The sequence below is a fragment of the Nomascus leucogenys genome, chromosome 4 (genome assembly GCF_006542625.1).
Source record: "Nomascus leucogenys isolate Asia chromosome 4, Asia_NLE_v1, whole genome shotgun sequence".
Taxonomy (NCBI): domain Eukaryota; kingdom Metazoa; phylum Chordata; class Mammalia; order Primates; family Hylobatidae; genus Nomascus; species Nomascus leucogenys.
Window position 1 is genome coordinate 146,424,476 of NC_044384.1, and position 27,680 is coordinate 146,452,155.

The following is a 27,680-nucleotide window of genomic DNA, read 5'->3' on the forward strand; positions in this document are numbered from 1 at the left end:
CATGTCTTTTATCCTACCCTGAGGAGTGCTATTAGTTGGCTGGAAGACAATCCAGGTTTTCTGTCTCTGTTACCACAACTGGTTCCGGCATGCTAAGAAGTCGCCCTTACCTAGCTTGGAGAGTGATGGGCAATGCCCTCTTTCATTTTTTCATTACCTTTCCATAAGCAGGCCATAGAAGCATAGTTGCTAAGCCAAGATGACTGATTCAGACCTCGGTTTGAATGAGACGTGGGCTCTAGTCTTGATTTTATGACTTCTGAGCTTGATGACCTAGAGCAGGTTAGCTGTGGAAGTCCCAGATCGCTGTCTGTAGAATGGAAGTGATTGCGACATCCCTCAGAGAGCTGCTAACTAGACCAAATGAGCAGACGCTTGGAAAACCCATAGTACATTGCCCGCCCCACACAGCAATTTCTATAACTAGCTGCACGTTTACTGCTGTAAGAAAGAGTGCCGTAGAGGGTTCAGATTTCTGCCCTTCAATGAAAAAAAAAAAAAAAAAAAACCTTTTGAAATAGAATGTGTTTTGAATAGTGGTTTTAACCTGTATCTAGTTCTAAAAGTCTATGTTCAGCAAATAACCTTCAAATTTTTTGAGTTATAAAAGCTGTTAACTTCTCCACTCAACTTTTACAACATTGATCTTACTTTGGTTATGAATTGTGTGACAGTAACAACAGTAATAATATCACTTTCAAAGAAAAAGTAGGACGTAAATGATGACCCTTCCTTGTTGTTTGGAAATATAATTGACCATAATCATCATTGTTTAACATTCAGGGCTGTTTTTGTATATGCCCGTCAAAATGCGATCCTGGTTTAGATCCTGTATATCACTTAGTAAAAATGAAATGTGATCACAGTGGAATTTTGACTGAACTATGTATTTATCTATTAAATGTTCCTCTCCAGCTTTCATGTGCACAGGACTCACTGGAATCTTTTCAAAATGCAGACTGTGATCTAGCAGTTCTGGAGTGAGTCCACAGATTCTCTGACAATCGTTCAGCTCTGGTTGGTGCTGCTGTTCCGTGCTCCACAGCCTGAGTTGTGAGAGGCTAGGGTGTTTGTGAGTGGCGTACGTATTTGACAAACACAGACCTAAAACCATAACTAATTATCATTCATAATAATTTCAGGTTTTCCTCCAAACTGAAAAACATTGCAGTAGTTTTGCTATTTCGGAATTTGGTGCAAGCTCTTTTGTCTGTGTTGAAATGCTGTGCAATGTTTATAATGTACTGCTGGGACAAGATGGAGATGTTTCAGAAAGTCGAGTTTCAATATTGAGTTTCAGATTTAGGATTCACAGACTCACCAGGGTCTTACTACTCAGAGAATCTGATTTCTTTTTCTGAACCAGCCCGACTGCCCAGCAGATTACTATGAATAAGAGGTGACATCAAAAGGGTATAAAAAAAATCACAATATTTCCACAGCTTCCCTATATTTCTAGGCACAGTACTGTTTCCAAATCCATTAATAGCTGTGTGTTGAAAGTAAAATCATTTTGAGCTCTTTTCAAGAACACTGAGTTGAAAAGTTGAGCAGTTTCCTTTGTTGTGGATTTCTCAGTCTTTTGATGTCAGACCATTCGGTGTGAGTCTCAGCGATCAGGTAGAAGATGTTGCAATGTGCCAAACAGATTGGACCCTGAACCATTTCTTTTTGGCAGGGTATCAATTAACATCTGGAACTATGGGTTTGGATAAGGCTGTGCTTCTTGACGTGGCACAGAGACTGCTCTGGCCTGAGTCCTGTCAATATTGACATTCCATTTTGCACTTTATGCTGCTAGTGACCTCGTTCCAACTTGCAGTTTCCTGTTTTCAATCCATTTTCTCTGTCTGGGAACTCTCTCTTCTGCTTTATCAGCAAAGCCATATTCATCCTTCACAGTTCTCAAAAGACAATTGACCTTAAAGTGAGAAGAACGAGGAATTAAAACTGGTGTCCCTCCCCTTCGTAGTTGCATCATTTGGGCTACAGTCAAACTCCCAGAGTTTTGGTTTTCTGACTATAAAAAGGAGATGAAAGATACTTATCTCGCTGGGTGAATATGAAAGTAAAAGTCAGAAACCTACCACTGTTCCAGGAACAGAGACAGACAATCTCTCTGTCCATTAGTCATTATCATGCCATCTGTGATAAACAACAAATCAGCAATGCAGGTGCAAAGATGCTGTGGGTATTTGGAGGAGAAAGAAAGCACTGCTCAGTGAGGTCATCACAGAACATGTTACAGAAACATTGGGCTGTGTGTAGCCTCTGAGCATGGGAAGCGTGTACACAGGAAGAGTGTGTGCTTCTGCTGTGGGCACGGTGTGTGTAAAGTAAGAAGTGCATATACTGGATTGCTTTCTCCCGTAGAACTCGGGTAGACGCTGTGTGCGTAAACACATTCCAGTAAGAAGGTAGAAATCAATCCAGCGTTTTCACAAAATGATAGAAATTACTTTAATATTTTGGATGGATGCCGTGGTTCATGTCTGTAATCCCAGCACTTTGGGAGGCCGAGGCAGGCGGATTATTTGATGTCCGGAGTTCAAGAGCAGCGTGAACAGCATGGTGAAATACCCTCTATACCAAAAATACAAAAATTAGCTGGGCATGGTGGCGTGCACCTGCAATCCCAGCTACTCGGGAGGCTGAAGCAGGAGAATTGCTTGAACCTGGGAGACAGAGATTGCAGTGAGCCAAGATCATGTCACTGCATTCCAGCCTGGGCAACTGGGTGAGACTCCATCTAAAAAAAAAAAACAGATCACTTAAACATTTTAAAAGCAGGCCCTTTAGTGAAACTCAAACATAATACATTTTCCATGGTAAAATGCTTGTAAAATGTTCACTCTGTCCCTCATATCTCATGGTATCAGGAAAACAGTACTTTAGGAAAATTGTGATTTAGGTATGTTGCATGGCTTGGGAAAAAATAAATAATGAGAAGTTGAAAGAATAAGACGTGTAATTTATAAGTGTCTGCTCATCATGGGAGTAGAAAAAGAAAGGAGAAGGATCTTGTTTTGGTAGCCCGGGAAGTCAGTTGCTTGGCTTTGCACGTGACTATACCATGATATTTCAGATTTCATCTTGAGCTGGAAACGTGTTCAACACTGAAATGTCCAGGGCCTGTGGCTAGGAAGGTTGGCTGGGGGTGTCTCAATGCTCAGGGATCTACATTTCAATGAACACCCTAGAAGAGTTTTCACTGAGCTTTTAGAAACAAAGGGAAGGATTGTAGAGAGAATGTTGATGCTCTCAGCCAGGGGAGGGAAGTTATAAAGCTCTTTCTCCATCTGGTGTCTTTGCACCATCACTGGGCCCAGGGGCAGTTTTAAAAAAAAAAGCCTCTTTGGAGAGACTTTAAGGTGATGCCTTCAAATAACCTGCGAAATCCTGTTCATCTGAACTTGTAGCTCCCAGATATGAGATCCTTGATTTTTCGATGGGGTCTTCATATAATGAAGAGGAAAAGGCATAGCATGACATAGCAAAGAGAAGCCGGGGAGTGGGCAGGGCCTGCCTTAACTGGGAGTCAGAGGATAGCCAGGGAAACTTTTAAGCTAGAATTAGGAAAAAAGAAAATTGAGCTATGCAAAATGGTTTGAAATGTTCAAAGCAAGAGTGCACGATGGATTGGGAAGAAAAATTATCTGACTCTCAGACAGACCTAGGGTACAGTGTCAGCAATGAAGAATGCTGTCTCACCCTGTCCAACCTGGGCGACAGGGTGAGACTCCATCTCAAAAAAAAAAAAAAAAAAAAAACGAAATCACTTCACCATTTTAAAGGCAGGCCTTTAAATGAAACTTCTTGAATCAAGTTGTTACTTGATAGTTGAGGCTGTAATGACACACTTCTAGTGTTAACCTAGCAAGCTTCTGTGAGTGCAACAGTTCTGCTGTGCAAGGATCTTCCCTACTAGAAAGTGGCACCCCTTCAAATACAGTGAAACTGTTATTATTCCGTGGTAGAGCAATCAAGGAAGTAAAATGATGTGTTCGTTGTATCTAGCTCTTGAAAGATTTGGGATGGAGACTTTTGAGCAGTGATTGTATGCTAAAGTGTGTGAATGTGCATGCCCATGTGTGTTTGTATGTGTGTGCACATAAGACTAGACAAGGGGGTAGATGTGCATTCATTTACTTTCTATTAAAAAAAGGAAAACAAAATAATGCAATCTGTAACCCTAATAAACGAAGACACATATGCCTGCTTTAAAAATAATTTATTCTCTGCAAATGTGCTTTGTACATGGTGTGGGAATTTTGTAAAGCATGAAATGTGACTTGAATTTATAACCCATCAGTGCTTCTTAGATACCTTCTAATTTACCACAAACTGTGAGAAGGGACAAGGAAAGCTCTGCTGGCATCCATCACACCCTCTGCTGAACTACAGGATCTATGGTGTAATTTTTCATGACAAGTCCCCCCTAAGTAACATAAAAGCCACAGTGTTTTTGAAAGCTAAGAACATGAGCACAGTAATCAAAATGTAGTCAGAGCCACCGTGTGAGATCCGTGATTTTCCCCGTATCGGAATAATCCATCTTTCCCAAGTCTTCACCAAATTCCAATGTGTTATTTTTAAAGGCTTGTAATGAACTACAATTAAGCTTGAAATAAAGTGTTCATTTTCTGGACATGGATTCAAACTTTCTCTTCATTTCTGGCTTTCTTCTTGCTCCTCTTTCTCTTCTGTTCCCTGTAATTTTTTGTGTGTATGATCTCCCTTTACACATACACACAGACACACACACAGGCACAAATACATACAAATATATATATATATTTTATATATATATATATAATATATACACTGAATCCTGAACCAATAAATCATTCCGTTTTCATAAAACACAAGTAACAAGCCTTGGCATTTTGTTCAAATGAAACCCCAGCTGTATTTTTTGTTACTTGAAGAATCCAAATATTATACTTGGCTATATATATATGTTTTTTAATATACCTAGATGAAAAATCAAAATAGTGTACTTATTAGTGCTGGATTCAAAATGAGCTAGTCATTATTTAATGCCGCTTTACCTTATAGAAACATATATCAATGTGTCTCTCCGTTTAGGTTTGTTATCTTAGAACCAAAAGTACTCACCACTTTAGAATTGAAAAGTCTCAATAGGAAAAGAGAGAGTCATCATGTGTCATCAGCATTTTCTTTTTGCAATGGATTGTAATTTGGCTCAGTAAACTCTGTGCATGTGTGACATTTTATTGGGGACATCAATGTGACATTTGAAGTTAAGCTTGCCACTGGCTTTGCGGGATGGCTTCACTGTGCAGGTGGCGGGGTGCAAGTGCAGTCTGAGAGGTTCCTGACCTGAATTTTCTGCGATGTGCTCTAGAGCTGCAGTTGACAGCCCCATCAGACGCTACCAGACTAAGGGAACACCTAACCATAGTTAGCACTGGCCCCCAATCCATGGGATTCGAACTTGTCCTGAAAATACACTCCACATGATCTCTATCAAGACCCACGTGGACTATGGTTTGAAAAATATAGTTTGATAAATGGGGTTTATGAAAAAATAGAAACATCAAAAACAGAATTGGGGCTGTCCTTCACCATGGCCCGGAAATGGCATCCAAGGGCAGTTTCCTGTCCCAAGTCCTGTAAGTGTATTTTCCTGATAACTTGATACTTACCCTGGTGACTTACAGGTAATTTTAGATGTGAGGGGATGTGGCCTGGCGCGGTGGCTCACGCATGTAATCCCAGAACTTTGGGAGGCCAAGGCGGGCGGATCACAAGGTCAGGAGATGGAAACCATCCTGGCTAACACGATGAAATCCCATCTCTAGTAAAAATACAAAAAATTAGCCGGGCGTGGTGGCGGGCGCCTGTAGTCCCAGCTACTCGGGAGGCTGAGGCAGGAGAATGGCGTGAACCCGGGAGGCGGAGCTTGCAGTGAGCCGAGATCGCGCCACTGCACTCCAGCCTGGGCGACAGAGCAAGACTCCGTCTCAAAAAAAAAAAAAAAAAAAAAAGAAAGGTGTGGGAGGATTGCTTACTTTGTCTGAGGCCTTTTAAATCATTAAATGCTCCTGGGGAAAAGAGCCAGCCAACTTGGATTGGAATCCCGGCCCCATGATTTATCCCGCTGTGCTGTCTTGGGCTACTAGCTCCGGGGGCTAGTTTGTTTGTTTATTTTTTTTTTCATCTGCAAAGTGCGTATAACAATGTCTATTTTTCAGAGTTATTGTAAAGACAAGGGTCGGAAACGCTAGTGTCCTTGGTATGCATCGAGCTGCAATGATGACAGTGACCATCGTGCTCCCCTCAGAATCCTCCATCGTCTTCTTCCCCTCTTTCTAATCCTGTCCATTATCAGTGGGCAGCTCCTTCCACGTTAAGCTTCCTAGAGATGCCAGGGGCTTCCCTCTGCCTCCTACTCTTATGAGGCTTCCGGTCCACCACCCTGGTCTGAGATCTGCCCTATCTTTGCCCCACATAATTTAATGGTGTTTTTTTTTCTCTCAACAGTACTTCATTATAGTTGTGAAATTCTAAATGACTATGCACATAATTCTAGTGTACAGAATCCTAATGCACATAATTCTAAATAGTATGCACATAATTTATGATGCGTTAGTTTTCTGATCCTTATGGAGTATGTACTAATAGTAATCATGTGAGTTAAGATCTTTCTATTAATTCCGTGTCTTATTGTGCTTTCCGTATATTAGGTCATTTAATTTTACAAACAACCCTGGAGGTTTGTACAAGGATTATCCTCATTTTGCGGATGAGAATATTGAGGCAGAGAAGGATTATGTAACTTATGCGGTATCACACAACTTAGGAATGCAGACCAGGATTTAGATCCCAGCACTCTTAAGTTTTAGCTCAGATTGTAGTTAATTCTAACTAGCTTTTTATTATTATTATTATTATTTTTTTTTTTTTGAGACGGAGTCTTGCTCTGTTGCCCAGGCTGGAGTGCAGTGGTGCAGTCTCGGCTCACTGCAAGCTCCACCTCCCGGGTTCACGCCATTCTCCTGCCTCAGCCTCCCGAGTAGCTGGGACTACAGGTGCCCACCAACACGCCTGGCTAAATTTTGTATTTTTAGTAAAGACGGGATTTCACTTTGTTAGCCAGGATGATTTAATCTCCTGACCTCGTGATCCTCCCACCTCGGCCTCCCAAAGTGCTGGGATTACAGGCAATTCTAATTAGTTCTGTATGACAAGAAACTTCACAGATAAAGCTGCATTATTCCCTGCAGCCAGTGCACGCCCCTCTGCTTACTCACTGAAAAGTGAGGCTCTGCCAACTCCCTCTTCTCTTGACTTTGTGAAGCACATGGCCTGCCGGATGGCAGGGTCTCCAACCATGTTTATTAAATGTAGGACTGAACAAATCAAATACAAAAGAGTCTTTCTTTGGGGCACAATTAACGTCAGAGAAGGAAACTATGACAAGAGACATAATTAAAAGACAACTGAAAGGGGACAATACTGCTGTAATTGATACAATTTAAAATAAAAATTATGAGTGATGTGATGGAACACGGTGTAGAAAGACTTAGGTAAACACAGTTGTATGTTCTTTTATATATTTTTTTTCCTTTTTTTCTGTAAGTTATTGGGGTACAGGTGGTATTTGGATACATGAGTAAGTTCTTCAGCGGTGATTTGTGAGATCCTGGTGCACCCATCACCTGAGCAGTATACATTGCACCATATATGTTGTCTTTTATCCCTCACCCCCACCCTTCCACTCTTCCCCCAAAGTCCCCAAAATACGCTGTATTATTGTTATGCCTTTGTGTCCTCATAGCTTAGCCTCCCACGTATCAGTAAGTACATACGATGTTTGGTTTTCTACACCTGAGTTACTTCACTTAGAAAAATTGCATGTTCTTTACTGAAGAAAATTATTGAGATACCCATTCTTGGAGTCTCTTGTACATGCAGTGTAACTATCACTGTTTTCCTTCTAGAGGACCCCTGACATTTCAGCATGCATTATGCAAATAGCAAGTCATTGGAAGGAACTACAAGTATGGGCATTTTTGACTGTGGGAAAAATCACGGTTACCACAGGATAGTTGAACCCTGAGGAACCTCTTGGGTGTGGGTACAAAGGTGAGCTAAGGTGAGCGGGGCCCCTACTCTTTATGGGAAAACCACTGGGAATGGCAGGGATCTTTCAGAACAATTGTGAGTTTTAGCCTGAAAATAAAAGCTGTCTCCACCTTCACTGCTAACTTGAAAGGATTTTCAAAGTAGCGAACTACTGGGGGTGGGGACATTAGTGGTTGGCTAAGGGGTACGTATCCCCATTCTGAGTGAGAATCTTGCCTGCAGCAGAAACGAAAATTCAGAAATTCAGAAGCTTAGGGGCTTTTTACTTCTTGTCACACAGTTCTTTTAAATTCTCTAGATTCTCAATAGGCAGAAACCCCTGTGTATTTTCATTCGATACAGAAAAGCTGTAAGCCAAACGTAAGGCATCGTTGGGGCATAAGAAACAAATTAACAAGGGGGGACCTATTTTCACCACAAATTTGAGTGGAAAACCAAAGAGAGACACGAGAAATCTAAATGGCATAAACAACATAGAAGCAGAGATGAGCAGAGTAAATTGTGAGGAAGTTTGGCAAAAAACATCCTCACAAACGTGTAAGATGTGAAGATTTCCCTGACCGTAGGAGTGGGAAGAATATTTTATGCTGCTAGGAATATATCAACTCTTAAAATCCTGCATTAAAGCTGAAATTCAGGAATATCTCACAACTTCTTCCTGACGGATATTAATTACAGTGTGACAAGAATAGCACTGGGATATGGTCAGATAAAATGCAAGTTCACCGTTTCCCCTAATAGTTAAGTTCCCACCTATGCCAGTGGTTGATAAGATAAGGCATAGCTAATTTTGATTGTGAAAAGTGATAACATTGTGTTATATATTATAAAATGCTCTGTAAACAGTACAGCACTATATAATGATAAAACCCATTTTCTAGAAAAAACAGAGAAAAGTAATCAATTAGGAGTAGAAGATGTTACTTCGGTGAACCTGTCATTTAAAATAATTGAACCATTCCCATGGGAATAGGCAGTTTGTAGTACTTGTGAGTTGTTCAACCCAGTTCTTAATATTTAACTTTGGCATTGTTGGCTGAGGCTATAGTTCATATGATTAAGGACAAAGGGTCTTTGTGAAGCATGCCTTTCAGTTTACAAAGTTGATTTGCGACCGTCTACAGTATAAATAGCTCTGAAAATTTAGACACTTCTCCACATTGTCTTCATGGGTTTGTGTTGCCATAACAAGATACCACAGATGGTGGCTTAAATAACACTCACTTATTTCTCACAGTTCTGAGGCCAGAAGTTTAGGATCAAGGTTCCACCTTACTCAGTTCTGGGTACGCGTTGCCCCCTGGCTCATAGATGGCACTTGCCCTCAGTGTCTTCACATGTCGGGGAGAGAGCTCTGGAATCTCTTCCTCTTTTTATTATCTCATCATGTTGGCCTCATCCTCATGATCTCTTCTTACTGTAGGTGTTTTCCAAAGGCCTGAGCTCTTAATACCATGACTTGGAGAGTTATAGCTTCAGTATATGAATTTTGGAGTGACACAACATTCTAAGCCAAAGGCACACTGTTTCCTGTGAGTTGCATGGACATTTATCAACCCCTTCTCCTGCAGCCTTTCCAGGTAGCCTCCGTAGCTGCACTGACGTCTCTTCCAGGTGTCCTTAGTCATTCTCTCATGCCTTAGAACAGCAATCACAACAGCGTGATACCTGACTGGCACCTCTGATACTACATCCAGAACAAATTAGAATGCGTTGCAATCCGCTCCCAGAAAGCAAGATGCCCTAAATTTCCTGGCCTAAAACTTCCTATACATTATTGAGATTTGGCTGTCCATCTCTTACTGTGCTGAAATCTCACCAGTGTTGTAAAATGTGATCAGGGCCCGAGGCCCCATGTTTAACTGTGAAGTAGAGCTCTCTAAACGCACTGCCTACTGTTCAAAGGTCGCTGTGCACGTCTGAAGGAAAGGAAGAAACTTCTTGTGGTCCAGGTGTTGTGCAGCATCTTTGTTCTTGTTCTCATTTTCTAATTGTTGTGAAACGCAGGCTTCTAGAAAGCAGTGTAAAAACAGTGGAACCTGTGGCTAGCAATCAAATGCACATTATGACACTAATTCCCTATCTGCCCGCTTCCCATGTTGTGTTCCTTTCATTAAAGCTAATGGGAGCACTGGGAAGGGATCAAAAGGAGACGAGACCTCAGTAAATCATCGATGCCTCCAGAAAGGAAAGCTGCTTTCCCTTAAAAGCATGAGCGCCATCATGCACTGATGTTGTATGCTGGAGATATGTCTTTTACATCAATATCAGAGTGCACATTTAGCAATAATTAGAGCCAGGTTGGGCAGGAGTAATTTCATCATCACCACGAGGCGGTGGAGAGACAGCAGTAATGACACTTTTCCTTCCAGTTACTTACCCCCAACATGCCTCAATCTATTCATTAGACCCTATGAGGATCTGTATTTTTGAAACCCTTTGCCAAATTCACACAAGTGTGTTTCAGGCTGTGTGGTAGAATGTACGGAAGTAAAGTCCCCATATTGATGGATTTCTTGCAATAATTCCTGTATTTGTAGGTAGGTTCCAAGAGTACGAATAGAAAAAAATATGAGTGGAAGAAATCTATGAATTACAAATATTTCATAAATGAGATGTAAAAATTATATGTACTTACCAAAAAGAAAAAAGGAAAAAAGAGAGCCATGTGGGGACACTTGTTTTTGTGGGGTTTGTGTGGTTACAGGGGTGACTGAGACCCCCATGTCAGGTCATCTCTGCTGGGGGCTGCCAGGCCCTGGGCATCCTAGCACACAGCAAAGACCTCACTGGTAATAACAGGAGTCCTGCAGACAGGCTGTTTCCTCAGTAGAGAGGAAGTTTCTCTTGTAGGCAGGGCTTGCTGTTCATTTTGTTATCCCCATGAGACTTTCTCACAGACACCTAGTTTCACACTCGCTCCAGTACAACGGGCTTTGTGAGGAAGCTGTGAGATGGACTAGCAAGCATCTATCTGAGTAAGAGCTATGAGATGCTGGCGTGATAAGAGCTAGCAGACGGACACATAAGAGGCAGCCGTCCACATGAGCGCTCCATGGCACGTTGTGGCTGACGTGAAACTGGAGGTCAGTTACCATTCTTTAGTTTATTAAATTTATTCTCAACCTATTTTCATTAGTTATTTCTTGTGACTTGCTGAAAACCTATAGAATCATATAAGGAAATAGGTAATGAAAGCCTGGAGGAGCGAATTAACTAAGCATACATGCAGATTCACAAAATTGTGAAGCCCAAAATTAATATTTAATTTCCAGACATCTATGACAAAAAGAGAAAGTTGGTGATTTACCACATTCTTATTAGCAGAAAGGAGAAGGTTCCAGATTTCTCTCAAGAGTGGCAATGCTCTTCTTAGCACTCAGTTGGAAAATAAAATTTACCGTGGGGCTTTATGCCAGAGTCACAGAGTAACAAAAATGTTTGCTGCTCTGAACAGCAGAATCCAAAACTGTCAAAGCACATTACCTGTGAGTTTTCCTTAAGGTAATTTTTTGTTTTAAGTCGAGCTAATGCCATCCAAAGCAACTCGGAGAAGATGCAAAAAACACGAACAACAATAAAAACAAAACCTTTAGAGGTTTCTCTCTTCAGCTAAGTGTATTGAGTGCCTTCTACTTGACATTGCTTTGCTGAATATGGCAGGACGCCGGGAAAGGAATGAAATGGGATCTGTCTTCAGAGAACCCGCAATCTCCTTGGATCATCGTGTGGGAAATTATCAAAGGTGGAATGTAGCAAGGCGTGTCAGAGTACAGCACATATTCACCGATTGTGATCCCAGGGAAATGGAGAGATGGCTTCAGCCCAAGTGATTGAGAAAATGTTCATCATGAAAGTTTCATCTGAGGATTTTATAGTGCAGAAATTAAGATGAAAGAAAACTATTAAAAATCTAAATTTTTTTAGATTTTTAAATGGCTCTCTTTTTTCCTTTTTTCTTTTTGGTAAGCACATATAATTTTTACATCTCATTTATGAAATATTTGTAATTCATAGATTTCTTCCACTCATGTTTTTTTCTATTCGTACTCTTGGAACCTACCTACAAATACAGGCATTATTGCAAGAAATCCATCAATATGGGGACTTTACTTCCATACATTCTACCACGCAGCCTGAAACACACTTTTGTGAATTTGGCAAAGGGTTTCAAAAATATAGATCCTCATAGGGTCTAAAGAATAGATTGAGGCATGTTGCGGGTAAGTAATTTAGAAAAAGAAATGCAAGAAAAGACTGTTGTAATGCCTTCTAACCCAATCCCCGCATCCACCTTCACGCCCCCACCCACTGCACAATAATACATATGTGTTCTGTGACATATGTGTACTATGTCCTATGACAAACATGTACCAGACACTATGTAAATGGCTAACAAGTCATTTGCAAACAAATTCAACATACAAATGTCAGCACTAGTGCTGAGACCTCTTCAGAATAGTCGTCATGATTTAAACATTTGTTTAAAAGTTTTCGAGCACCAAGTGTCAATCAAAACTGAAGATGAAGCATTAATGAATGTTGAATTCTCATGCTTTTAGGTGCACTTCCTTTTTAGAATTTTCAGTGTTCTGCTATATTGACCGTAACTCTTTTGTTTAAATTTGTGTCACTGAAATTTCCTGCATGCTAACTTCGTCTGTGAGATTGAAATAAAATTGCAGTATATTTTAAAAAAGTGTGTTCTGATTCAAACCTTGATGTTTAGTCTGGAAAACACGTAAAAAATTAGGCCAATATACGTGAAAATTACCTTGCTAAATGTGAAGAATTTCCTACTGATGTGATACAGTGGGTTCACCTGTATTGAAAAGCTTGGTCTAGATTCACATGTGGCAGGAGTTGTCCACGCAGAGCATCCACAGGCCTGTGCACTGCCTGCAGTCGTGACTCTAAGAGTTACTGCCGGCTGCTCCCCAACTTTGAATAGGATGTTCTTGATTAAGAGGAGTGTGTATTTAAATAGCTCCAAACTGAATGTGCTTTTGTGTGTCTGTTTCCTCAGAAGTCTGGGGGTTGGAAGTGGTTTACACTGATGTCTTGTGAGACCACATTCCCGTTTTTGAGAAGCTTTACTTTTTCATATAAAGTCAGTTTGAGTGTGTAAAGTAGGTAAGGAAGGGCAAACAATCAACTAACACTTTAATCTTGATTGTATAACTGTACACAAAACCCTTAGACTTGGCAGTCTTTCTTTCCTAATAATATGTGGCTTTAACCTAAAACCAGATTCTAAAAGTAAAATTGTTTTTAAACCATGATACACAAATAAAAATGTTTCTTTTCATGCTACAAAGTGTCAGGGTTTCAAAGAGTTCAACGACTTAGGCAAGGTATTTAATGGAGCTGAAGTTCTATTTTCATCTCTGGGAGATCACCCCACCAGGTTTATGTATTCATTCGTTATTTTAATTTTTTACCTACCTTTTCCAGGGTCAGTGCTTTTCCCTCCTCCGTCCTACATTCTGTCACAGAGTTTACAATCTGTCAAGACATAATCAAGGAAAATGCCTGCACATTGCGGTGAAAATCAGGAATGAAATGTGATAAATGAAAAGATAACTGTAGAAACAGTGTGCAAAATAGTAAGAAAAGCGTGAGATTTGGGAGAGTCACCAACGATGCAGGGAGGGATGTGAAGGAGAGCCATCAATCTCTGGAAGCAGTTAGTTTAATAATGTTGTGGGTGTATCCTCCTTTAAGCTGGAGAAGAAATACAAACCGAAAAAATGTTTCAAAAATTTCAATTAATTTTTATTTTTATTTCTGGAGTACATGTGCAGTCTGTGCACATTTGTTACACAGGTAAACGTGTGCCATGGTGGTTTGCTGCACCTATCAACCCATCACCTAGGTATTAATCCCCGCATGCATTAGCTATTTATCCTGATGCTCTCCATGCCCCCACTCCACCCCTTGACAGGCCCCAGTGTGTGTTGTTCCCCTCCCTGTGTCCATGTGTTCTCATTATTCAGCTCCCACTTATGTGAGAACATGCAGTTTTCTGTTTCTGCGTTAGATTTTTAAGATGATCAGAAGTGAGCATTTCAGTTGTGAATGGGTGAGTCTGGAACATTTGTTCTGAGTAGCATTGTTGACCTCAGGCATGGGTCCAGTGCTGACTCTGCAGTTCCTCGTGATGTAGCCATGGCCTCTTCATTGAACGTCTACCTGAATCTTAGCTGTAGAATGGAGAACACGACGGTACCTGCCTGCAGTGAATATTTAATGGTATGTAAGCCCACTTTTTTGGGGAGTGCCTTAAGTCCCCCGAAATTTGAGGATCAACAATGACAGAACACCAACATTGAATATGCAGTTTAACCATAGTTGAATGGATCAAAGCTTTGCCCTTGACTTAAAGTACATTCGTATAAGATATAGGAGAAGAAACAAAAAAGCACAAAGGTACTATTAAGTCGTCATTTCAAGCATTTAAACAAGCAGCCCACACAAAATGAAATGCAACTATGTCTCTCTGTCTCTGTACAGGGGAGCTTCTTTCCTCTCCCTTCTTTTTTGCCTATTAAATTCTTCTCTCCTTAACACCAAAAAAAAAGAAAAAAAAGAAAAAAAAAAGGCAACAGTGTGTCCTGTGAACATACATATATAAGTTCACTTTAAAATATGTGATCTATTCATATAATATATAGTAACTTGACTATTTAACACTTTGTAATGAAAACAAAGTTATGTCCAATATTTACCAAATTAAAGTTTATTTTTAATGAGACTACTGAGGGCACAAAAAATATGATGAAAGAGGCAATCCCCTACCCTAGGAGTTAATTTTTGTTTTTTGATGTAGAGACTGATTTGGCAGGCACCTGAAAATTTTGTAATACTCTCTTACCCTAAATCTTACTCCAAGAAATTATTCTAAGAAATTAGTCTAAATCACTGAAAAATGCCTTCTAGACAAACAAATTAATTGTGATGTTATAAAAGATGGCAATAGTTATGAAATGCAAACACATAGGGTGTAGGAAATATATTTGTAGAGGTTATAGTTTTTGATGTCTTAGGAACAGTACCTCTTCAGTCACAAGATGCTGATAAGAGACCTTGATATTCTCCCACCAGAGGGGTAGTTTGCTGAGATTTCAGAGTGCACTGCTGACATAGGAGTGCGTGTCACATCTCAGGTACACACATCCTCTGATGCCTCTAAGGCTCTTGTAAAGTGAGGTCAGTGGAGTGGTTGAAGTCACAGGTACTATTCCACAGGCATGCGACCTTGAGCAGCATTCAGGCTGAAGAATTTCATTCTCTTTAAAATGATGAGAATAATGGGGCCCACTTCACAGGGTTCTTGTGGAGATTAAAAGGGTTAATAAGTAAAATATCTTGGAATAGGGAACGCGCAAGAAAGCTGTCAGTCACATTGGTCAGGGTGGTCATAGGGTTGCATTGATGAACTAATTACTGCTTATGCAAATGCTGCCTGGTTTTACTTGCTCTTAATTGCTGAGATTACACTCTGTTTCACAGGCTCTTGTGATATTATATTTGACTTTTCAACAAATATTTGTTAAGCATTATGTGTTAGTCACACTTCTAGACCCTGGAGATAGCTGAATTAATAAACACAAGGAAATTGCTTTCCTTGATGAGGCTCATGCTAGTAGAAGAAGAAGCAACTTGAAAAAAATTCAAGAATCTTCTTCAACGTCATGATAGTTACTTTTCAGTTTTAGTAATTAAAAACGCATTGACTCTATGAGAAAAAATTATAAGTATACCCTCACAGGTAAAAATAATTAAGAAGATATATTTTGAAATAATTTTTAACATGGTATTTAAGGTATTTTTGAAACCAGTACATATGTGATTTTAAAATAAGCATAAGTTATCTTGTATTTGAAACCGTAAGTTACGCATTCTTGCTATTGAATTTCTACTATATAGGTAATGTGTTTTTTCTATTAGATTATTACAAGTTCCTGACTCCCCCCAAAAAAAATTTAACATGTCAAATACAGATTTCTATCAGTATATATGGAATATATTGCTCTTTTCAGGATCATAATATTTTAAATTTTAAAAACTAATAGATTAAAAACTGATTTTAACGTTAAAAACTGATAGATAAAACATGCTGCGAATAACTTTGGTGAAACTAATACATTCACTCATTTGCAACTGATGAGAAGATAATAGTCATGGAAATAATAAAGGAGAACAATAACTACATATTTTATGTGAAAATGTATTTGAATAAAAATAAACATATATGGTTTTTTTTAAGTTCTCAGAGAAATCTTTTGAAGACTTGGACATGACTTTTTCTGTTTTATCTTAAAGTTTGTATGTAATGAAGTCAGTGTCAACCATAGCTTTTAAATCCATCATCTCCTGCACATTTCCTGAATCAGGACCATTAAGCACTGCTGGGCACCTGCAGGCACTTTAGTCATGAGAAACCTTTCTCTAATCCACATGAGGTGTGCACCTTCTCTCTCATAAAGCGCTGCCCGTGATCCTGACAGTGGGAGAAGCCGTGGCCACAGCGACCTGTGGATGAAGTTTCTGTACTACTTGATGGAGTGAGTGTCACTCCACTGTGATGTATTAGTGCATTTTATAAGCGAATTTTTATAAGGGTTGTAAATGGATATCATCTAATATTAATAATGCACAATGTAGCTCGTATCATAAAAAGAAACATAATATTATTATATTGCAATTTATGTCCACAAACATCCAAACTGTTCTAAGGGCATTTTGTGCAAAAAAAGGTAAAAAATAAAATTGCAACAACCCCAAGCTGTCATATTGATAAATAACAACGCAAGTAATGGCATAAACCAAGTAGTGAATTATGTAAAAGTAACGTCGTAACAGGATGCTGAATGAAAATCATACTGCAGGGTGAGGCATGGCTCTCGTTTGCATTCCATGGAAACGTGCATAGTGGTTTTCAAATCATTAAGACTAGTTTTTAACGTTAAGAAATAAACTTCAGTGAACAGATGTATATTAGCAAATAAGATTTAAAATACTTTAAAATGTATATTCCATTTTCATTGCAAAGAACTCAAGGACTACACATAGGGAAAATCCTGGATTCTTAACAGGTGTTAGTTTGGATTTGTTCTAAGTAATCAAGATAATTTTATTCTAGTAGATAAAAATATATATTAACCTTCTTAAATTATGATAACAGCAGATTTTATATCTTAATCTGGTAAAACATATTAATTGCATCATTGGAGATGCTTTATAAATAATTGTGAATTAACGATTGAATTACCAATAACTGTAAAGAATTCCGTAAGTATACCATAGTTTAGTTTTGCCTGTTCTGTTCTTCATCTTTTATAAAATTTTCATTGTGTTCTATAATGTAAAAAAAAGAGCTGCAGCCTGTTTTTAAAGCAATTTAAACAGTTCTTTCATCTAATAATTACTGAATGTTTAGTACAAACAAGGGTTATTATTATAAAAAGGATTGCCACTAGTTCTGAAAGCAGACATTTAAATATTTTGACAGAACTAAATAACTACTATGAAAGATTTTCTTTATAAAAATATCTATTCTTTTTTCTGTTTTAATATGTTTTAATGAGTAGCCATATACTGTTATTTTCACATACCCTTATGAATATCCTGGTCCAAGTGAAAATAAAAATACATGTTTAATTTCCTCCTTCTTTTAAAAGCTGTATATTTGGTTCTATTTCTTTCAACTACTCAAACAGTGCTTAAGGGGTGAAAGGAATAAAAAATCAAAAAAGAATACTAGATTTATAATTTAAAAATCAAAGAAAAATAATTATTTAAGATAATTATATTATTTAAAAATAACTCTTATGAAAGGTTTCCTGGCTTTTATCTTTAAGCTAATAAAGTGTGGGGGTGTGTATGAATGCGTCTGTACACGTAGAGACACACATACAAAACTACCTATTATACGGGTACAAAAAGTAGTTAGAAATAATAAATAAGACCTACTATTTTATAGCACAACGGGGAGACTGTAGTCAATGATAAATTCACTGTACATTTTAAAATAACTTAAAGAGTTTAATTGGATTGTTTGCAACTCAATGGATAAATGCTTGAGGGAACGGATACCCCATTTTTCATGATGTGCATATTTCACATGGCATTCCTGTATCAAAACATCTCATGTAACCCATCAATGTATACATCTACCATGGTACCCAGACAACAACTACATATTAAACATGTAAAAGGCCAGGGCTGGTTTCTGAGAAATAGATACTGTGTCTCAAATAATGAAACACTGGTTGGTTTGCCTAAGTGTATCAATGAAATATTCACTGTTCTTGCATAGTGATAAAGGTCTTGCGATCACATCTTTGTTGCCAGTGCCAAGGATACTATGGTGTACTTGAGGGAGTAAACAGATGACAATCAAGAAACATCACAATGATGAAATTGTTTCTCTTTCCCTTTTTTCCTCCTTTTTTAAAATTCTAGAATGACAAGAAAGAATTTTGTTGTTTGTAGAAATACATTTCTTCTTATACCGGAATGATTTGTTGGGATGTGTGGTATTTTTTAAAATAAACAACTTCAGAAATATTACAACGTATTTTAAAAATTTTTTATATTTTGCATAAACTTCACTAGTAGGGTGTGACAGGTGACAACAGTAGGTGAATACATGAAAGTTAAATATTCCTTTGAAAATCTTCTATCTAGCACCAAGCAGAGTGCAGACATTCAACTGATATTCAAATCCCTCGGCAGGTGGGAGAACCCTAAACAGGCTCGTGAGGAAGCTATAGCTCTCACTCCCACCTGCCAGGGAACAGCTCTATGTAGGGCACAGCTGCATGCCGCGCCACCATTTAAGATAACAGTTTTTCCATGTTTTCAGACAAAACATGGATTCCTTAGAATTTTATTTTCATAACTTTCCAACTGCCAAGAAAGCATGCTTGCAAAAATTAGGTCTTCTGTAAAACAAATTATTTGTTATCAAAGCACACTTATCTGTGATCTTACTGATAAACACTGTTATAAGAGAAAAATAAATGTAAAACTTAAGCAGTAAATGTTTTTCCATGTAAGTATTGTGAGTAATTTTTATTACATCTTACTTCCCTAATTTCCTATTTTGCCCATTTAGCTTGTTTTCCTGTTGTATATTTTGATGGTTTTTTTTTCCGTTTGCTATTTTATAAGCTTCTGAGATAAATGTCAAAGATATGTGTGCATATCCAAAATTATTCCCATAAGATAGATTCCTAAAATTTGCTAGGTCATTGAATATATGCATTTTTAATGCTTTTAGCTCGTTCTGTGTGTTTACTCCCACAAGTAGTGTTGAAATCAAGCTATTTGCAATATCCATGCTAACCCTGGTCATAATCTGTTACTATTCTTACTATCAGATGTGACCTAACTTAAGCAAAGGGCTTAGTAGTACATTAAAAATAAAGGCCGTTTTATGAAGATGAATAGCATGAGAGGCCCTGTGAGCAATACGTGGTCACACATGCTTATTCAGAGAACCATATTCCTAAAGAATGACATAGGCAAAAATTCATTCCAGTGAGAAACGAACAAAAGCCAAGGAATCACTGTTTACAAAGACCTAAAGTAACATTAAATATTAATCACTTGACTTTCTAATATACTGGTGTTTGAAAAAAAAAAAGAGCTTTAGAAAAAACTAAATGATATTTTAAGAAAACATGACAATCTTGGAAAATTGGATTTCTAACATTGAGTTGTATTGGTAACTTATGTAACCAGTACTTATAAAAATGAATACAAGGTCAATACTATTTAATTGAAGTTCTTTTTTTTTTTTTTTTAAATCTGCTTTCTTCAACAAAGTGATAGGAAATCACATCTATGGTCTTAGAAGGGCCAGGCACAGTGGTTCAACCTGTCAATCCCAGCACTTTCGCAGGCCCAGGCAGGAGGATCTCTGGAGCCCAGGAAGTCAAGATCAGCCTGGGCAACATACAGAGCCCCCGTCTCTATCAAAAATTTACACATAATTAGTTAGGAGGTTGATGCAGGAGGATTACTTGAGCCTGGGAGGTCAAGGCTACAGTGAGCCAGGATCACCCACTGCACTGCAGCCTGGGCGACAGAATGACACCCTGTATCAAAAAAACAGACAAGAACAACAAATCAACAAAAAAAATCAACAAAAAACAGAAACCTACTAGATGCACAGGCAAGCTAAACATTTCAAATAATTCATGCAACAGACAGAGAAAGTAATTTAATATTTAATTCTGTTCTCTACGCTGGTAATTCCTTTTATTGAATTTAAGGAAATGCATCGGCCTTGGTAGTCTATGAGAAGCTCACTGGAAGAGCCTCGTATCCTTGCATCCTTTCTCTCTCTGAACCTCCCCATCTTCCACACGGATCAGGATTGTCTTGAGCCTCCCTTGAGGAAATACCAGTAGAAGTGACCCTCAAAATTGAACATATTCTACAAAATTATTGTATTTTTTTTAAATTTTTCATTGAGTTTGATTGCTTCATATTTAAAATTTCATCATAGATTCGGAAGTTCTGATTTACCAAATAGATTTTTTAAAGTTGTCAACTTGCAGTTGCATTAGTCGAATCCCAAAGCCTATAGAGGGGGCCAAAAAAATATTGAAAAACATTTTATGAAAACTTAACAGGGACAGTCATCATTTATATTTTCAGAACATTACAGAAAGAGAACACGTGTGAACCAGCAGCTGCAGCTGCGAGAAACTCAAGAGAACCCGTGAGGAGGTGAGGAGAATGGACATCACAGTGCAGAGATTAAAAAGTCAGGCAGAAGTGCAAATGCCCTGTAGGCAGAAGCAGCACCTCTGAACGTGAAGAGGACGTTTGGTGTTTTTTCCCTCCATTGTGCCAGGAGGCAGCATAAATAGAATATTTAACACCGTGTGATTTCAGCGCCATGCTGGATCACATGGCTCTATGTCATCAGACAGTGGCTCCCCCATTTGCATTAAGATGCCATGCAGGCTGGGCACGGTGGCTCATGCCTGTAATCCCAGCAATTTCGGAGGCCTAGGCAGGGGGGATCACCTGAGGTCAGGAGTTTGAGACCAGCCTGGTCAACATGGTGAAACCCCGTCTCTACTAAAAATACAAAATTAGCTGAGCGTGGTGGTGGGCACCTGTAATCCCAGCTACTCGGGAGGCTGAGGCGGGAAAATAGCTTCAACCCAGGAGGCGGAGGTTGCAGTGAGCGAGATGGTGCCACTGGACTCCAGCCTAGGAAACAAGTGAAACTCTGTCAAAAAAAAAAACAAAAAACAAGATGCCCTGCCACCTGTTAAGCAGAGGTGTATCTCATTCATGGACACATAAATATACATTTTATTCGAGGTTCCACATGCAAACAGCGTGCTACTTGATGTGCATGTTTCTAGCAAATCTTTGAAGATTCCTCTTGTTCCCCTAGATTCTTTGCTACTCATTCTATTGGGTCTTTAACAACATTTCTATTGCAAATCACTAAGATCTGGCTTCGGGGTCCTTAATTGTCCTCCTGGAGTCCTTAAAATCAAGATTGCGAACATTGTTATCATTTCTTCTGGTTTACAGAAGAGACAAGAGTTTCTCATGACCATGTCCTGGGGTAATAAAATCCATATGGTTCCCTCCTCATCACTCTGGTTTCAGATTTACTGTTTGGTTGGAGTTGCAAAATGAGCAGCTGCGATCTTATGCTGGTGTAGGATTCTTTGTGTTGATCACCGTGCCTCTACTCTTAGAAAGACTGTTTCAAAGGCTTTGGACATACTGCGTTCTGCTCTGTTTAGTTGATTAAATTGGGAGGGGCTTCTGGGTATGTATTTATTTTGTAAAAGAAAATCTATTGTCCAGCAAGTTCCTATTCAACGGCCAAATGTCACATAAAATAATTATTTTAGAGCATGATTGAGCATTTTAAGATTTCTCACAAAGGAAGGTATTTAATTTTAGAGCAGCACCTAACATAGACTGCTTACTAGTTTGGTAGCTCAGTATGCTGAAGGGAAAGGTGAGAAAGCATTATTGTCAAATTATTCAATCAAATGTTGACTGACAACTCTTCCCTGAGTGACAGAAAATGCTGAGAGAGGTTGTTTAAATAAAATGAGGGATTTTTTTGGTTTGTTTGTTTTTGCAAATTATCCAGAGCTTTGCATTCTAGTTTGACAGCTTTCTAGAAATGCACTCGTAGATGGATACTTCATTTAAAAATCTCTCCTTCTTTCTCTTGGTAGGTTGTTAGATTTCTTCTTCAGTGATTTAAAGCGGTAATATGTATGATTCCTCTGTGGCATCTACACATGGTTATTTTATTGTGAAAATAATCCTTTGGTGTTTAGTGACATCAAAGCAAGGAATCTTTAGACTTTTTAAATGTGGTAGCATTTTCTTAAATCTTTATTTAATTTTATGCCAAGTTACGATGGAATGAAGTTTTAATTATGCCGTCGCCTATTTTCAGATTTGGATTTTATTTTCATTTTACAGAGATTTCACCAAGTTAAATAACTTGTACAAGGGAAAGGGGAAAAAAAAAACACAAACTTATAGACCAGGGTCTTAAACAACACTAGTGACCATGACCACCCATCTCCAGTCTGCTGCTTGGAAGAGGGTGTATAAGCGAGAGATTTGAGCAATGTTTTCAGCTTCTGAGCATTCTGTGATGTTCCAGTAGGAAGCAAGTAGGGATAGGGGGAGCATGGGCCTGGGAAGGCCTTTCTCCACCCAACCTCACCTTCTGCAGCTAGAGCCACTCTTTTTTTCTTTATTTATTGAGACAGAGTCTCACTCTGTCACCCAGGCTGGAGTGCAGTGGCACGATCTAGACTCACTGCAACCACTGCCTCCCAGATTCAAGCAATTCTCCTGCCTCAGCCTCATGAGTAGCTAGGATTACAGGCGGATGTCACCATGCCTGGCTAATTTTTGTATTTTTAGTAGAAATGTGCTTGCACCATGTTGGCCAGGCTGGTCTCGAACTCCTGACCTCAAGTGATCCACCTGCCTCGGCCTTCCAAAGTGCCGAGAGTACAGGCATGAGCCACCGTCCCTGCCCTGCATTAGGTCTTGGTAAAGAAGAGCAGTAGGTTTCAATGCCTTGAAAATTTTGAGATAAACCATTACATCTGAATTACATGAATCTTTCTTGAAAGAAAAGATGGCGTGTGATCAAATATAACCAGCAGCCAAATCTTGTCGTATACTGGATCAGTGTTTTCTCTGTTAGTTTTTTATTGTAATTACAAATCCCCACCCATCTTCAGCATTTTGGTTGTTGAGGCTGCTTAAATGCCCTTTACACGTTAGGTAATACACAGACCCTGTAGTAAGAGCAAGCGCAATGACTAACACTATCAGCTTTCAGCAGTTAGGACAGCAGAGCCTCAGACTGTGTTCTGTGTAGAGAAAAACATCCTCCTTAGCAAATACCCATCTGAAATACACCTGTTCCCTTGGTTATTGTTCAAACTGTCTGAAAATCTGAAAAAAATGGCGTTTGCAGTATGTTGCTTGATTAAGTATTTTGAGTCCACAAGATGTACTTAACTAAAAAGATTCTTACAGAGAAAAACATTGTGTGGGTTGCTGAGTGTGTCTCCATGTGAACCCACGAAGGAAGAAGAGCTGTGATCAGTGACCACATTGAGCTGGTGCCCAGGTTGGATTCTTCCAGGATCAGGGAGATTGTAGCCCTCTCTCCAGGCAGTGCTCATACTACCTATTCATGGAAAATAAAGTACATTGAGAAAAATGATTATGGCACATTCTTTTCTATTATTTATTATTATTAATTTTTTGAGACAGAGTCTCGCTCTGTCACCCAGGCTGGAGTGCAGTGGCATGATCTTGGCTCACTGCAAGCTCCGCCTCCCAGGTTAACGCCATTCTCCTGCCTCAGCCTCCCCAGTAGCTGGGACTACAGGCGCCCGCCACCATGCCTAGGTAATTTTTTGTATTTTTTTTTAAGTAGTGACGGGGTTTCACCGTGTTGGCCAGGGTGGTCTCCATCTCCTGACCTCGTGATCTGCCTGCCTTGGCCTCCCAAAGTGCCAGGGTTACAGGTGTGAGCCACCACGCCTGGCCAATTGTGGCACATTCTTAAGCAAGCAAAGGAAATGCTTTCATGATAAATTACTTTCCTTGTCTATAAGCATATATGCTCAAGCAAATTGGATATGTAGATAAAGGTAATTAGTTGACACATAATATTAAATTAGGTTCTTTGTTTTTGGCCTTCGTTGGACTCACCTCTTGCCCACTTCCCTTATCATTCTCTCTTTGAAGCTCAACCCCCCACGTATTGACAAGGACAATTGTAGGTAGGGAATGGAGAGAAAAGAAAAGGTGAGTAACACAATTAAAAATAAATCAGATGTGAACCGTCTGACTCTACACAGAGGTCAAACTGGTGATATTTGCTGAACTCACTCATGCTTCATTTATTTCAGTTTTCTTTCTTTAATTCTCCATCCAAGTCGGCAAACACATGTATTTCAACAACTTTCCATCTTTTTTTTTTCCTTTAAGCAAAGATCCTGAATGAGGAATCTGAGAGCATCAGGTGATACAGGTTGAATGAGAACCTCCCTAGAGAATAATGAGCCTGCAGTTCCATGTTTACAAGTTCAGGGTCTGAATGGAGAAGTGGCATGGTCTTTTCCATTCAGGTGTAAGGGAAGGAACAAAGGGAACAAGAACAGTGCAGAGAGAGAATAAAAAAGCTGAAAGAATTAGATCAGAATAGGAACGTAGCTGAAGTGGAAAAGACCAAAGCAGTAGAGAGAATCAAGTTAGAGGGTGAAAAGGAATAAATAAACATTTTAAATAACAAAGATGCAAATAGACAAAATTAGTCTATTTCTCTATGAACATCATGGCTTATCTTTCCTTGTTAGAATAGCTTGCTCATGTCTGATTTCAGTATCTGGATTACCTGGACTAAAACGGCCTTGGAGATTATTTCACCAATTGACACTCTACAGTGGAAGATGTGCCCTCCACTCCTGAAAACTGAGTGGAGAATTTGAATTATCTCTTGATCATAAAGACCAACCTTTTAATTCATTGGCATTCAATTCAAACTGAAAACATGATACATCCAGTGTGTTGTATGCAGCATAATAGAGCTTAGTGTCTGTACAGAATTGATTAAAATAGAAAATACATTATTTCTTGGGATTTAATCCAAGACGTATAAATCTGTGTGTGTGTGTGTGTGTGTGTGTGTGTGTGTGTGTGTGTGTGTGTGAATGTCTGCAGCCTGCCAGGTATGGCATACGCCGTGGTGGCAGATACCGTGAAACCCAGCACATGGTCTTCGCCCTCAAAGACCTTGTAGGCTAATTGAAAAAATAATGAATATGAGTAGCGCATGCCAAAAACTGCAAACCAATGTTTACTGAAAAGAAATTGGCAACAAAATAAACCTGAAACAAAACAATACAAATTTCTCCCAGGAACTGATTCTCCTATTTCTCCCAACAAATAAATAACAGAAATGGAAATATGTATCTAGAAAAAATATATGTAGGCAATTATATATAATATCTGATATGTATGTATTATATATTTATCAGAATTGTTTTCAAGATGCGAGACTTGGATGTTTATAAATTTGGGAGAGTGAATGATGATTGAGCAAGATGTTGTTTCTTGCCCTCTTCTCCGTCACTTACAATCCAAGCCCCTCTGCATTCAATTTAAGTACCTTTGCAATATTGATTAAATATGGGAGGAAATCATTTAGCCAGTGAGCTGGCAATCTGGCATGTTTTACACTGTGAGACCTTAGACCTTTTCTCCTTTGCCATCCTGTTAACTGAGATATTATAAGTAGCATGGGTGGGAGCCTGTTCCCTAAACAGTACATTAACAGTCTCTACTCCTGGACCTTCATTATTTTCTTCTAGACTCATTCATTCTCTCACCAGTGTCTTCTGCTTCTGTCTGAAATTGAATCTATGCTTCATATAAACATTTTATTCTCCCTAAATTATGCCTTCTTAAAAGACTTTTATGGTTCTTATTTCTTATAAAATCATAACCATTGGCCGGGCGAGGTGGCTCACACCTGCAGTTCCAGCATTTTGGGAGGCCAAGGAGGGCAGAATATGAGGTCAGGCGTTCAAGACCGGCCTGGCCAACATGGTGAAACCCCGTCTTTACTAAAGGTAGAAAATATTAGCTACGTGTGGTGTCACACGCCTGTAGTCCCAGCTACTGGGGAGACTGAGGCAGGGAAATCTCCTGAAACCGGGAGGTGGAGGTTGCAGTAAGCCGAGATCGCACCACTGCGCTCCAGCCTGGGTGATAGGGAGAGACTCCGTTTCAAAAAAAAAAAAAGAAATTTAACAAAGTCATAACCATTAACCTTAAGGGCTGGAATTGAAAGCCCTCTCTTTCCTGACCTGGTTGTTCAGGCTCTATTATTTCAGCCGAACCACTGTTTTTCAACTTTACTTTGGTTTCGTGGTATCCTCTACTCAGACAGAGAATTCTGCCCATAAACATTCTACCCTTTCTCCCAAGGCCATCACAAAAACCATGTCTATAAGGCACTCTGTTTCTAGAACACTTGTTTACACAAACTCTTCAAAACATTGTCTTATTTAATCATCAAAGAACATTACCTTCATGGTAGCATTTCAGAAAGCAATGCTTAGAAATCTGAGTTCCTTAAGCGAAGAGACTAAAGGCTGAGTGGAAAGCCTTTGCCATCTCTGTTCGAGTTCAGCCCCTCCTCCCGCCCTTGTCTCCTGGTCTTTTGTTGGGAACTCTTACTGTTAAAAAACAAGAAACTATTAAAATATTAATAACACAATTACAATAAAAATAGCCTCCAGTTATCCATTTACTAAGCCAGCTACTGTGGTGAGTGCTTTATGTATTTTTATCTCAATATTTACAGCCACATTGTGTAGTAACTATCACTCCACTTTATAAACAGGAAACACCGCAGCCTAGAGAGTTTGCTGTGACTCGCCAAGAATGACATGACGAGGATAAACACCCAAGATGAAGACAATATTTAAGAACATAATCATATTTAACTTTTTAAAAGTAGGCATAATATGCAGTCACGCTTTCTCGTAAGTGGAAACCCTGCTAAGTGAATAACCATGTATTATTTCATTTGTGAGCTTAAAAGATTCTCAACAAATAATTGTTGGATACGGTAGTCCTTTATGAAGGATACAGGAAAATGTATGCGTCATGCAAGTGCATTAAAATGGATTTTGAAGCATTTAATAATTATGGTGTATTTAAAAATAAAAATATACAGACACCTCAACTTTAATAGCAAAATTTAAATATTTCTTTGCAACTAGCTAAAACTTTACAATTGGGATTTGAGTGGATCAGAGAATTAACCTGGAAGACTTCTCCAGTGTATTTATTTCCTGGTGGTGCTCATTTCTTCCTATCAGAGCTTGGAGTATGGCAGGCTAGAGAGAGAATACAAATGCTGCAAAATGAGTCATACCAGCACCTGTCTCTCCTTCCACTGGCTGAGCAAGGCCTTAGTCAGAACACAGGAGCTATGCTAAATTATATGTTGGAATTAA

At 39.0% G+C, this 27,680-nt stretch overlaps 1 protein-coding gene across 1 annotated transcript in view; it reads left to right on the plus strand.

Annotated features, from left to right (window-relative positions):
- Positions 1–27,680, plus strand: part of CSMD1 (CUB and Sushi multiple domains 1) — a 2,090,842-nt gene that overhangs the window by 1,051,024 nt on the left and 1,012,138 nt on the right. The window lies entirely within an intron of this gene.